Here is a 12,624-nt window from a genome sequence, read left to right as displayed (position 1 = left end):
AAACACAGGGCACTCGGGGGAGGTGACCTTGGGCAGTGATTGCTCGTGGATATTGGGTTTCTTTTTTTTTTCAATTTTTTTTTTAGTTGTAGTTGGACACAATACCTTTATTTTATGTATTTATTTTATGTGGTGCTGAGGATGGAACCCAGAGTCTCACACATGCTAGGCGAGTGCTCTGCCGCTGAGCCCCAGCCCTGTGCTGGGTTTCTTTTTAAGGGGATGAAAATGCTGTCAAATTAGGTGGTGTCCAGGGCTGCACAGCCTGAGTGAACCGCACCTTAAAGGTACACCTTAAATGGTGAACTGCAGGGTATGTAAATTAAACCTCAATAAAGCTGCTAATACACACACACACACACACACACACACACACACCAGGTAACCACCAATTCCTGCGGGAGTGGGGTTCTGATTGGCTGTGACTGTGGGCTGGACCAGGGGGAAGGCCCTCCTGGGCTCTGCCGGCCTTTACTGCCTACCTACACCCCTACACGTGCAGTTGGGGTCCTTGGGGGATGGAGCAGAGGTCAACTCCAGCCCTAGTCTGGAGTTTCTTAGGTGTCCAATTGCAGGCCTGGGCCATTGGCCAGGCGGGGCGGGGCCTGGGCGGAGTTGGGGTGCAATCTGGGTGGGGCTGAAGCTAGGCAGGGTCTGAGTCCCAGTGGCGCTGAGATTGGGTGGAGCCTGGGCCAGGCGTATGAGGGCCGCTCCAGGCTGAGTGACCTCCAGAGTCAGGGCACTAAGGCTCTGCCTGCCCTGCCACCTTCCGGCCAGCGTGAGCTCTGCCCCCCTGCTTTTCCAGGCCACGTCTGTCAAGGTCCTGTGGGGGACACCCCACTGGCGAAGTCTCCTGGAGGGTGTAGACTTTGGGGTCAGGCTTTTGGGTTCCTTTCTTGCTCTGCTGTCTCCCAGCTGTGTGACCAGGGTAAGCCTCTGAGCCTCTGCAGGACTCAGTGCTCTCCTCTGTGCAGTGACGTCCACTGCGGTCCAGTGCTGGGGGCGAGGCTGTATTGATGAAGTTGTTCGCTTGCCCTGGGCCTGGGCTGTGGTAGTCTTGGGTCTGGTCTCCTTGCAACCAGGCTCGACCGACTTCAGCGAATGCTGTCCTTGAGTCCAGTGGCTCAGAGCTGGTCAACTGTCTGGGGCCTGGGCCTCAGTTTCCCACCTGTGAAGGGGGTACTGGTGAGGCTGATCCTCACAGTCTTTGGCAGATGTGGTCCAGTGAGGCTTTGTGAGTGACAGTGTCCTGTGGAGAGGCAGTGTGGCTGGGCCTTCTACCCCTGGCAGGGCCTGTGCTGGCCTCTGCCTGGTGGGCATGTGGGACTTGTCTCAGCTGGGGACTGCAAGGTGGGGTGAAGCACAGCCCACAACCACTCTGGGTCCAGAGGTTGCAGCACTTCCCATTATCACCTCCTTGCTGTTCCCTGGGCACCTGGAACCCCTCCTCTGATCAGGTTAGGCTCTGTGTGCACCTGGAATCTTACGACAGGCGAGACTCTCCTTCAATCTGGAGAGCTCCCTTTGATGCCCACTTCTCCACCACCCTGCCTGGCAGTCCCTGGGGCTGGGCAGGGCCTCTCCAGGCTCTCTGTACCTGCTGTGTGAATGTCACACTGACCTGCAGGCCCCACACTGTCCACTGCAGACAGGTCCTGGAAGGTGTCTGGCAGCCAGGCTTGATGCAGTTAGGGGAGTTGGACAGTCTGGGCAAGGGGAAATCTCCTTCTCAGCTTCTTTACTTGAAGCCACACCAGGTACATGTAGAACATACTGCATGCCTGTCTCAGGAAGGGGCAGAACACTGTGGTCAGCTGCTTGGACTCTGCCCACTGCTCTGAGTTGACTGACCTCCTGTTTTCTCAAATATGTGAGCACAGCTGGGGCCAGATGCATGCAGAATCGAGAACTCTTGAGTCCAAGAGGAGGCTGTGCCTGTGGGCATCCCAGGTCCACAGTGGCTGCTGTCGGGCAGACTCTGGAACAACACCTGCCTGTGATTGTGTCTGTGACCCTGCATCCCCGGAGCATCTGTTTCCAGTGCATCTTTCAGGGTTAGTAGCTTCAAATAAGGTGGGGGATTGGGCTGGGGATATAGCTCAGGTAGAGAGCTTTCCTCGCATGCACAGGCCCTGGGTTCAATGCCCAGCACCACAACAACAAATAAGATGGGGGATAAAGCTTATAATATGGATTGCAACGGGCCAGAAGAGAGCAGTGTATGGGCCCTGTGTCTATGTAGATCTGAGTGGACCCCGAGATCCTGCTGGAGGAAAGCCCTCTGGGCCAGTAAGTGGAGAGCAGGAGGACACACCCCTTTTTGCCAACAGTTCCTTTCCCCCGATTGTTCAGGCAAGTGGAGGCCATTGTCCAGGGATGGAAGTGGGGTTGGCTAGGCAAGAGTCATTTGGTTGTTTATTGAGCATCTACTGTGTGCCTGGGCCAGGGCTCTCTTTCTTCAGAGAGACCATGGGTCGCAGGGGAAGCTCACCCTGAGCACAGGTGGTTCTCAGCACACGAAGGCACCTGTTCTAGGCAGGTCTGGCACCACCAGCTACCTTGGGCACCTGGAAGGCTTGGGTACTGGTAGGGACCAGCTTAGACCAGAGAGCTTTCCCTGGAAGTTCTGAGCCAATTAGACCTCCAGGGCTCTTGGGGGACCCTGCAAGGGATGGGGGTGATGGGCAAGGGCTTTCTCCAATTAAAAAAAAATGTTAAGCTGGGCGCAATGACACATGTCTGTAATCCCAGCGGCTTGGGAGGCTGAGGCAAGAGGATCACGAGTTCAAAGCCAGCCTCAGCAACAGCGAGGAGCTAAGCAACTCAGTGAGACTCTGTCTCTAAATAAAATATAAAATAGGGCTGGGGATGGGGCTCATTGGTGGAGTGCCCCATGTCCTCGTAACTTGGGTGCCACAATCTTAGGGCCTAATGCCATGGCCCTGTGGGGAGCAGAAGTGCCATGCACATAGCAAAGCCTGGTGGCTGCAGCCTGTGTGTCACACGTGGGAGCATCAGGTGGGTCTGTCGCGTGGGACACCAGGGGAGGCCTCTTTGAAGGAGGTCGACATCAGATGCTGGTGGGCAGTCTGCACACCTGTGAGGTGAGCAGCAGGAACATCAGCCTGGAAGCAAGGAGCAGAGAGAATCCAAAGACACAGGAGACAGAGGTGTTTGAGAAGAAGCCCTCTATCTAGCCAGCCTGCTTCAGTTCTCTCTCTGTACCATGTGAGTTTAGAGAGAACACCAGGCACATGCCTGCAATCCCAGTGACCTGAGAGGCAGAGAGGGAAGGCCAGCCTTAGCAACTTAGGGAGACCCTGTCTCAAAAAAAAAAAAATAAATAAATAAAAAGGACTGGAGATGTGGCTCAGTGATAAAGTGCTCCTGGGTTCAATCCTTAGTAAACCTTGCCCCCACAAAAGAAGAAAACAGTAGTGTCCCCAGGGCTGCAGCGATAGATGGGCAATGCAGAACCCTCTCCTGTGCATCCTTGGCATGAGGGGATGTTTTTGTTCCGGGGATTGAACTCAGGCACTTGGCCACCGAGCCACATCCCCAGCTCTATTTTGTACTTTGTTTTTAGAGACAGGGTCTCACTGAGTTGCTTAGCGCCTCACTTTTGCTGAGACTGGCTTTGAACTTGTGATCCTCCTGCCTCAGCCTCCCAACTGCTGGGATTACAGGCATGCACCACTGTGCCTGGCTATGAGGTGGTTTTTGGACCACACAAGTGAGATGCCTATTCAGAAAACTGAACAAGAACCTCTGATGGGTGGCCTCTTCCTGATCCAGGTCCATCATCTTTCCCAGCAGACAGCAGGGGCTGTCACCTAATCAACACTTCTTCACTCCTACCTCCTTTCTTCTTTTGGTTTTGGTACTGGGGATTGGACCCAGGGGTACTTAACCACTGAGCCACATCCCAAGCCCCCCTTTTCAGTTTTATTTAGAGACAGGGCCTCATTAAGTTGCTTAGGACCTCATTAAGTTGCTGAGGCTGACTTTGAACTCTCGATCCTCCTGCCTCAGCCTCCTGAGCCACTGGAATTACAGCCGTGTCAGACCATGCCCAGCTCCACTTTCTTCTTGTTTAGGAAAAATTAATGTGATTAAGGTTCCAATATAGTTATTTGTTTTCTCCAAAGAAGCCTGTGATCTGAAGAAATTAAATGTTGGTCTTCAGAGGACCCACTGGCCCTAGGACCCCAGCATGGAGCATCCCCAGCCTCAGCCCAGGCTTGCAGCTGCACATCAAGCCTGTAGGGGGCGTTTACCACACACTGCTTGACCCAAATCACCATCCTGTCTCTGAAAGTTGCAGGCAGAAGCCCAGTAAGGGCACAGCCATCCAGGGATTTGGGGGCCCTGTCCTGTGGAGCCTGTCCTCCCAGGGCCATTCTCATCATTTAAAAAAGAAAACCCATGGCTGGGCACGGTGGTGCCTGTCTGTAATCCCAGCTTCTCAGGAGGCTGAGGCTGGGCGCTTGGCAAGTTGAGGCCAGCCTGGGCAAAGTAGTGAGACCCTGTCTTAAAATAAAAAAGACTGGGGGTGCGGCTCAGTGGGAGAGAGCTTCCCCAGCATGGGTTGGCCCTGGAGTCCATCACCAGGACTGGAAGCCAAATAAGACCAAGCCAAACACACGAGAGGACAGCCCAGGCCTTTGGCAAAGGCCTGTGAGCGCTTGCTGGGGCTGTGTTTTGGGCAGGCCCAGTGGCCACCCGGGGTCTCTGACTTGAGGCGTGAGGCCCAGCCACTCCCAGCACCCTCCTGAGTTGCCTGGGCCGGGTGGGCAGCGCCGGGCCCAGCTGTTTTTTCTGTCTTGCTCTTTGGGTCTTGGGGGAGAGCAAGGCTTGTGTTTCCTGACGGCCATCCCAGGTGTGACAGCCCTCTGACAAGGAGAGCCAGGCTCTGCTGGGAGGTCTCACCTGTGTCCTGAGTGCCCAGCTGCAGCCCTGACGGCAGGGCCCGTGCGTCTGGGAGTGGAAGAAGGCCTCTGCTCCCTCTGGGCCCATGGCGTCCTTTGTGCCTCGCAGAAGGCCTCAGTCTTACGCTTCCTGTCCCAGCAGGCGGGGACCTGAGCCCAGGAGTTCCCTCTGCAGCAGCCCCTCTCCTCTCTGGAGACAGCCCTCACTCTTCCCAGACCAGGAAGGACTGACTGGCTCTCTTTCCCATGGCCCCTGGGAAGCCCTGACTGGTTTCCTTGGACCCAGGGGCATTGGGTACTGAGGGTGCTGAAAAGAGAGCCCAGGGCTGGGACCCACTCTGGGGGCTGCTGCAGGAGACAGCGGCTGCAGCTTGACAGGGACAGCGTGTGGTCTCAGCCTCCTCAGCGCTGGGCCCTGAGCTCAGAGCCAGCATTACTGACTCCCTGTCCTGACTTAGAGCCCAAATCCAGCAACACCTCTGGGGATACAGCAGAAGATGGCTGCAGACGGCTGGTGTCCCTGCTGCGTGTCTAGTGTGAGTCTCGGCTCCTGGGTCCTTTAAGACCCTGGCACAATCAACTCTGGAAGCAGGACAGGGACAGGACTGTCACATAACCCCCTGGCTGTGCCCGGGCAGCTCACCATTTCAGGCTCGACCCAGCTCTGAGGGGACCGAGGAGGGCCAGATGTGTTGGAAAAGATCCCGCTGATGCAGCTTCCAGAGGCCAGCTCTGCTTTGTCTCTGCACACATGGTGGAAGGTCAGTGTTCCTCTAAAAAGTCACTCTGAAATACAAGGTCCTGGTGCCCCAGTCCTGCCTGGAGGGCAGCTCTGCAGCAGCTTGGCTTTGGCTCTGGAGGGGGCAGATCGGGGTGGGGGCTGACTCGGTGGGTGCCAACTGCAGCCCAAGTAGGGGCAGAAAGGAGGAGATGGGAACTGAACCGAATGCGGAGATGAGAGACAGGTATCTGAGCTTCCCGAGGGAGCAGGGTGATCAGAGTCTCTGAGGGACCTGGGCAGCGGGACTTGCAGCCTGGACAGCAGCATCCATATATGAAGAGCAGGGACCCGGAGGCACAGGAACCAGGAGACAGTCCTGCCACGACTGGGAGCCTGCTGTGCACGGGGCATCTGGGCCAGTCAGCTGGCCAGAAGAGGCCACGGGGATGCGGGGGCTGGGGGAGCGCAAAAGCCAAAGTAACAATAGGGTGCTAACCGTCTGTCGTGGGGCAGAGCTTGCGCAGAGTCCTGGACATGGATTTATTGATGGACTCGAATTTCCTGCCTGGTTTCTCAGACAATGACATCATATTTAAGTGCCGTCGTTAACATATCTGATCAGATTCACCTGCTAGGGCAGAAAGGGAGCTTTGGATGTGTGGCTAAGAAAGTGCTGCTGACCGTCTGTCATGGGGCAGAGCTTGCTGAGAACTGTGCTCTGCCACAGCTGCCCGCCACAGCTGCCCCATGGCACTGACTCTCCGCCCACATCTCCAGGGCAGCCTTTGCCCAGCATTGGTTAGGTGGTTCAGGCAGGGCAGGTTTTGACGTTCAGGCGGGCTGCTGTCTACTGCTGGCTGGAGGGTCCCCCGCTTTCCTATCTTGCCTCCCCAGTTTCTGGTCAGGTGGGTTTGCCAGCACACAGAGCAGACCCTGTGGCTTCAGGGGATGGGGGACGATGGGAGAGGTCCCGGACGGCTGCAGCTGCTGGGAAGGGGGTTTGGCTGGGGTGGGTCAAGTCCCCGTCATCCTGGACCCTGCTCCTCTGGCCCAGACACACGTCTGTCCCTTGTGAGGCAGGCACACTATCACCAGCTGGACATGTCTTGGTGGGAAAGCAGCTGCTCCTGGAGCGAAGCTAAGGGGTGAGCAGGAGAGGGAAAGGGCCATGGGCCACCAAACTCCCAAATCCCACGAGTCTCATCAGCTGCCTGCAGGCTGGCTCTCAGGCGGAGGGGCTGCCCGGGAAGGCGGGCTGGGGATTGCACAGGCAGGGGCAAGCTTGGGGAGGGCCAGCGGCAGGCCTTCCTGTGGCCTGGGCTCCTGGCTGGGCCTGATGGTCCCACCCACTAGAGCAGGTGTCCCTGACCCTTCCCTGCAGGGTGCCTGCCTGAGACCCTTCAACTCTGCGCCAGGAGTGTGGCGTCCAGCCCTGGTGGCCAGCGTGCGCTGGTTCCTCTGGGCCCCTCATTTGCCTCACTTGGAGGATCTGCGTCTCTGGGGGGTGCTCTGCCACCTGCTGGGCTGGGCGCTCCTTGTTAGCACACCTCTCTGAAGTCAGGTGGCTGCAGCAGCTCAGTACGGCAAGCCAACTCAGACAGATGGGCAGTGTGGGGCCCGCTCTGGCTCATCCAGCCTTGGGACAGAGGCAAGTACCAGTTCAGAGCTGTCCAGCCGCTCTCTCCTTGAATGTTCAGAGCTGTCCAGCCGCTTCTTTCTTCCTGGACAGAGCAGGCCTGGGCAGGGGTCTGCCTTCTCAGAGCCTTAGGCGGCCCTGGTCTGACGGGTCCAAACACCTGTCCACCCATTAACAACAGAGGTCTTGTGTCTGTGGGGGAACTGGAGCAAATGTGTGCCCCACAAAACCCAAATGTGCTGGCGGGCACCCTGCCTGCCCCCTCCAGGCCCTCAGAGGCCCCTTCCTGCTCCCTGTTTCCCAGGACTTCGGAGCCCCTTCCTCCTCTGTGGCGGGCACACCGAGGAAGATGCTGTCTCTCTGCTGTGATTTCTACAGAGAAAGAAAATTACAAGTAGTTATCATATTTTCTCCCAAACCTTGACACATCCCAGGTGACGCATGCAGTCACCGACAGACAGCGACACTTCCTCTCTCCCCAGAGACTTGCGTGGGCTGCTGGGGAGGCTGGAAGCACCTCTCCTTCCTTCTTCCTCCTGCAGGGGCCTCCTCAGGGAGAGCCCGCAGCGTGCTGGAGGGTGCTGGAGATGGGTTGGCGGTTCAGTGCTGCGCAGCGCAGAGCCTCACGCTGGTCTCAGGCGCAGCCCAAGCTCCTGTCTGCAGCAGCTGCCTTTGCCCCCCTGCCCCCAGGGACTGGCTGGTGGGAGCCCAGGAGGAGCCATCTAGAAGCAGGCCTTCAGTGCCCGCCCTTGGGGCGCCCTGGCGGAAGCACCCTCCGTCACAAAGGGGAAAGGGGAGATCCTAGGGGCTGTCTGGGCCTGGGGCTCACCTGCAGGTGCTTTCCTGATCTTTGGCTGAAGCTGCCGACACCCCCAGCCCCTGCCGCTCTCCTGGAAGCTCACTGCGCTGCATCTGGAGCAGCAGGCCTTCCCTGTCCCTCTGGGGCATAGCCAGGAAGCTTCCCGCACTGCAGCTGCCAAACCCCCAGTCTTCATCTCAGATGGAAATGTCAAGTTCAACAGGCACTGGCCTTGTTATCAGCTGCATTTGTGGTTCTATAAACAGAGAATTTTCTCGGGTCACTGCTCTGCAGAGAGGAACCAAACAATCAATGAGAAAAACCCAGGTGGCTTCCTACACTATACCACAGATTTCCCTTTCTACTGTCCACCGTCTATCCGTCACCCGCATGCCCAACTGTCCACCCACTTCTTCGCCCATCCATCCGCCCACTGATCTACCAACCCATCCACCTACCCATCTATCAATCATCCATCCATGCACCCACCCAGTACCTGCCCATGTGTCCATCATCCAACAACCATTTGCTGGCCCAGGCGCCAGCACACCCTTCCCATTGGAGAGCAGGGAGACGCTAGCACTCGGGCTGTGGAACAGCAGCTCAGGGTAACCAGGGTGGGCTCAGGCCTGCTGTGGGAGACCACCCTGGATGCTGAATGGCTTGCTCCTGTGGGGTTTTTCTTGAGCCTTAGGACACACTGTCCAGGTGGACCCAGTTGGCCCTCAGTGCAGGGTGCGTCCTTGTTTCCTCAGGCACCCCGACTCAGGCCCTTTAGCACCTCGCTTCCCACAGGACTGGCTGGTCTTCCTTCTCTTCCTCTTCCACCCACTCCCAGGGCCAGAGCAGCCTCCTCCCTCTGAGTGGCAGCGTCTGGAGGTCTGGGCCTCTAACACGGGCCAGGTGACCGGGCTGACATGTGGCCCAGCTGGAAGCTGGCTGAGGAAGCCAAGGACCTGAGCTCCAGCAGAAGGGATGCACAGGCCCTGCCAACACCCTGGGGGGGCCATCTCTGGGACATAGACAATTCCAGGATGGGGCCTGGTGCCTCTGCTCAGGGGCCACCAAATAGCAGTGTGAACCTTTCTCCTGGGCTCCAGGGAGAACTAGCCTGGGGCCGTCCTGAGGTGTCACACAGGTGAACCTGAGGCCCTCTGGCCCTCCCAGGGGCAAAGACCATCATAGTCATGGGGCAGCGGAAGGATGGAGTGGGCCCAGCTGGGTTGGAGTGGGTGTGCTGAACTACCTCTTCTGTCCACTCACTGGCCTTGTGGATCAGGGGCTCCAGGCTGTCCACTACTCCAGGACATGGAGCCAGGGCCCCTTGGCCCTCTCAGCTTTGGCCCCTGACTCAGACCTCAGATGCTGCCTGCTCAGATGCAGGTGGGCAGCATCTGTGGAGGTCCAGGAGCAGATGCCCTGAGGGCTAGACATCTCTGGGCTGCGCTGGCTGTCCGGTCCTAAGGACAGTCTGACCATGTGTAGACGCAGCTTTGGCATGGGCACGTTGGGAACATTTTGGGTGCTCTGACATTGTAGCATCTTGAAGCGCTTAACTCGGGACTCGGGGCGGACTTATCCCCTAGGGACACACGTGCACACAGGAGCGTGCATGCAGTTATGGCAAGTCTCCTTGTTATGGTTTGGGTGTGGTGTCCCAAAAAGCTCCCGTGTGAGACAGTGCAAGAAGGTTCAGAGGAGAGGGATCAGGTTATGAGGGTCTTAACCCAATGGGTGACTTCCTCCCCTGAGAGGGGTTACCTGGTGACTGAGGTGGTGGGGTGCCGCTGGGGGAGGGGAGTTGGGGCGTGGCTTTGGGAGAGTGGGGTCTTCTCTGTTTCCTGATCACCGTGGTGTGAGCTGCTTCGCTCCACCACCCTCTCCTGCCATGATGTCCAGCCTCGCCTCCAGCCCTGAGGAATGGAGCCGGCCTTCTCTGGACTAAGACCTCTGAAACCCTGAGCCTTCAGATGGACTCTTCCTCCTCTGTAATGGGTGGGACAGGTCCTTTAGTGACAGCAGCAAAAAAGTTGGTTAAAACTCTAGGAGCCAAAGGGAGGGAGGCGCTGGTCCTTCCACCACCGGGCACTGTGGACGAGTGCATAGCAGAGCCTGCGGTGGGCGGCTGCCCTTCAGTGTCCTGCTGCTGCCGTGAGAGGTAGGACAGTTGGGGCCCTTGCTGAGTCCCAGGGCACAGCTACTGCTCCGGGTCTAGAAGGCTGAGATGAGGCCCAGCCAGCAGGGTTCCCAGGGCTCAGGCCACTGTGGGGGTCAGGCCCCTGCGTGAGGGACTGTCTTCCCACTCTTGGCTCTGGGAGGCTGCTGTTCTCTGGCTGGGGTCCCACCAGCTTCAAAGCCAGCAGGGGCAGGTGGAGTCCGGCTTACCTAGGGAGCTCTCCAGCCTCCCCACAGAGGACCTGGTGAAGCCTCTCAGGGTCCTGGGGTCACACTTGGTTCACCCGATACCCCAGACTTACCTCGCACACTCAGGGTGCAGCTTTTGTCCCATGTGCAAAGTCCCCTCGACCCTGTCACCTAACACGGCCATGTGTGCTCAGGTTCCAGGGTGGGGCCAAGGACTTCTGCCTCCCACAGAAGTCAAGCAGCCTTCCCCAGGGTGAGGCAGACCCGAGGCTCTGAAGCAGGAAGATCCAGAGTTGCAGGCAGATGAAGAGGAAGGACGGGCCAATCCGTGTGCCAGAAAGCCCTGTCCCAGTAACCCGGGGAGGGCGGGAGGGACCCTGATGCTCCTTTTGCCCTTCCTCTGGGTTAGATCATGTGCTACTTGAAAATTGTATATATTTAAATTATACATTAAAAAGATGAGGCAGGTCCCGGTCAGGGCTCCCAGGCAGGCAGGCTCACAGCCATTTTGGGCTTCCTGGCAAGTAATGAATGGAGAATCATTTAAAACCACCCACAGGCGCTCCAGAACCCCAGGCTCAGCCCTGAGTTTGCAGGCGGCCAGCGGGGAGGGTTATGATTGCTCCTTAAATCATATATGAGCTGGCCTTTCCGTAGGCTAGGAAAGCAATTTCATGTCCACCGCCCTCCTGCAGGTGGGCCGCTCTGCCTGGGGTAGGGGCAGGTGTCCCTAGCTCATTTTGCTTTTCCAGCGGCTGCCTGTCTGGATATGTGAAAAAGTCAAGGGTAAGCCAGAAAATGCACCAGTGTCAGGTGGCACTCTGGGGCTCCCCTGGCACCTGCGACTTGGGTGTCAGGGGAATATAATCGGAAAGGAAAGCTCCTGCAAGAGCAAGAAAACTTCTCTGCTAAGGTAGAGGGAAAGATAGCGGCTTTATCACCAAGTGAGCATTAAATTGGAATCCATGCGCATTGCGGGCGATCTGCTGAGCGTTTGCAAAGACAGAGATCTCAGTCTGCATATAGCCAGGCAGATGCGACCCATCACCCTGTGTTCTCAAAATAAGCAGCGGCTCCTCCTCAGGCAGGGCAGCACGCCACACACACTTCACCCCAACCAACCCCCTGGAAATCCTGGGACCATTGGTAATTGGCTTGTCGGGAGGGACCCTGCACTTCCTCATCTCTGGGACGGGAGGCAGCGTGGAGCAACCTGCATGGGAGTTAGGTGCCTGCCCTCCACAGGGACAGCCAGGCCAGGGCGCCCTTGCTTACTGTTTACATTGCAAAGAGATGATGGCTTCCAGGTCCTCAGAAAGACACTAGAGCCTTTGTAGCTTTTAAAAAGATTTATATACATGTCAAACACACCGCAATTACAAGTTCCAAGTAAAAGCTGAAGGTGGGGGCAGGTGCTTTCCTTCCACTTTCGCACCAAGGAAAATGCCTTTCTTCTCTTTGTTTTCCATTTTCCCTCCCAGGGCCTGTGACGAGGCTCCTCTGTCTCAGGGTGGGCCACTGGGAAGGACAGCGTGCACAGTGGTGCTGGTATTCTCCTGGCTGGGAGATACTTCCGGAGTGCCACCTGCCCCGGGGACAGAATCGGCTGTGCTGCCAGCTCCTTCCTCAAGGCCCTTGTGAGGCCCCATGCAGCAGGTTGTGAGCCAGGGGACATTAGCCATTGTCACTTCTGTGGCTAGGGGCTGGGCCCTGGGGCTAGCACCTTGTTCTTAACTGAACGGGGTGGAGAATGGTGGGGGCTGCAGATGGGGTGCTGCCCAGAGGGAGAGCAGCTCTGGCTGGGTAGGGGTAGGGGTCAGGATCCCTGAGTGGACGGTGGACCTTAAAGTCCATGCCACAAGCCCAGCCCCAGTATGACTCTCTTTCTTGCTGAACCAGTCAGGGTCTGGGGGCTGGTTGCTCAGGGGATGTGGGCCCACCCTTTCCTAGGCCCCTCTGTTCACCCATCAAGGGTCCGATGGGGGTCACCACCTCCTAGGCCCGCCTGTCCATGGTGAAGCGCAGGTCTCCGGGCCTCCTCTCATAGAGAAAGCCCGATGCACCAAAGGAGCTGTTCTGCGGGACCCATGGTGTCCACTCTGTCCCCTGGCTTGTTACACGCAATAACAAGCTCATTAAATGTGTGTCCAGGGCTGGTGACAGAATGCAGATTGAA

This window comes from Callospermophilus lateralis, chromosome 3 (genome assembly GCF_048772815.1).
Source record: "Callospermophilus lateralis isolate mCalLat2 chromosome 3, mCalLat2.hap1, whole genome shotgun sequence".
NCBI lineage: Eukaryota > Metazoa > Chordata > Mammalia > Rodentia > Sciuridae > Callospermophilus > Callospermophilus lateralis.
This window is presented reverse-complemented; position numbering follows the sequence as displayed.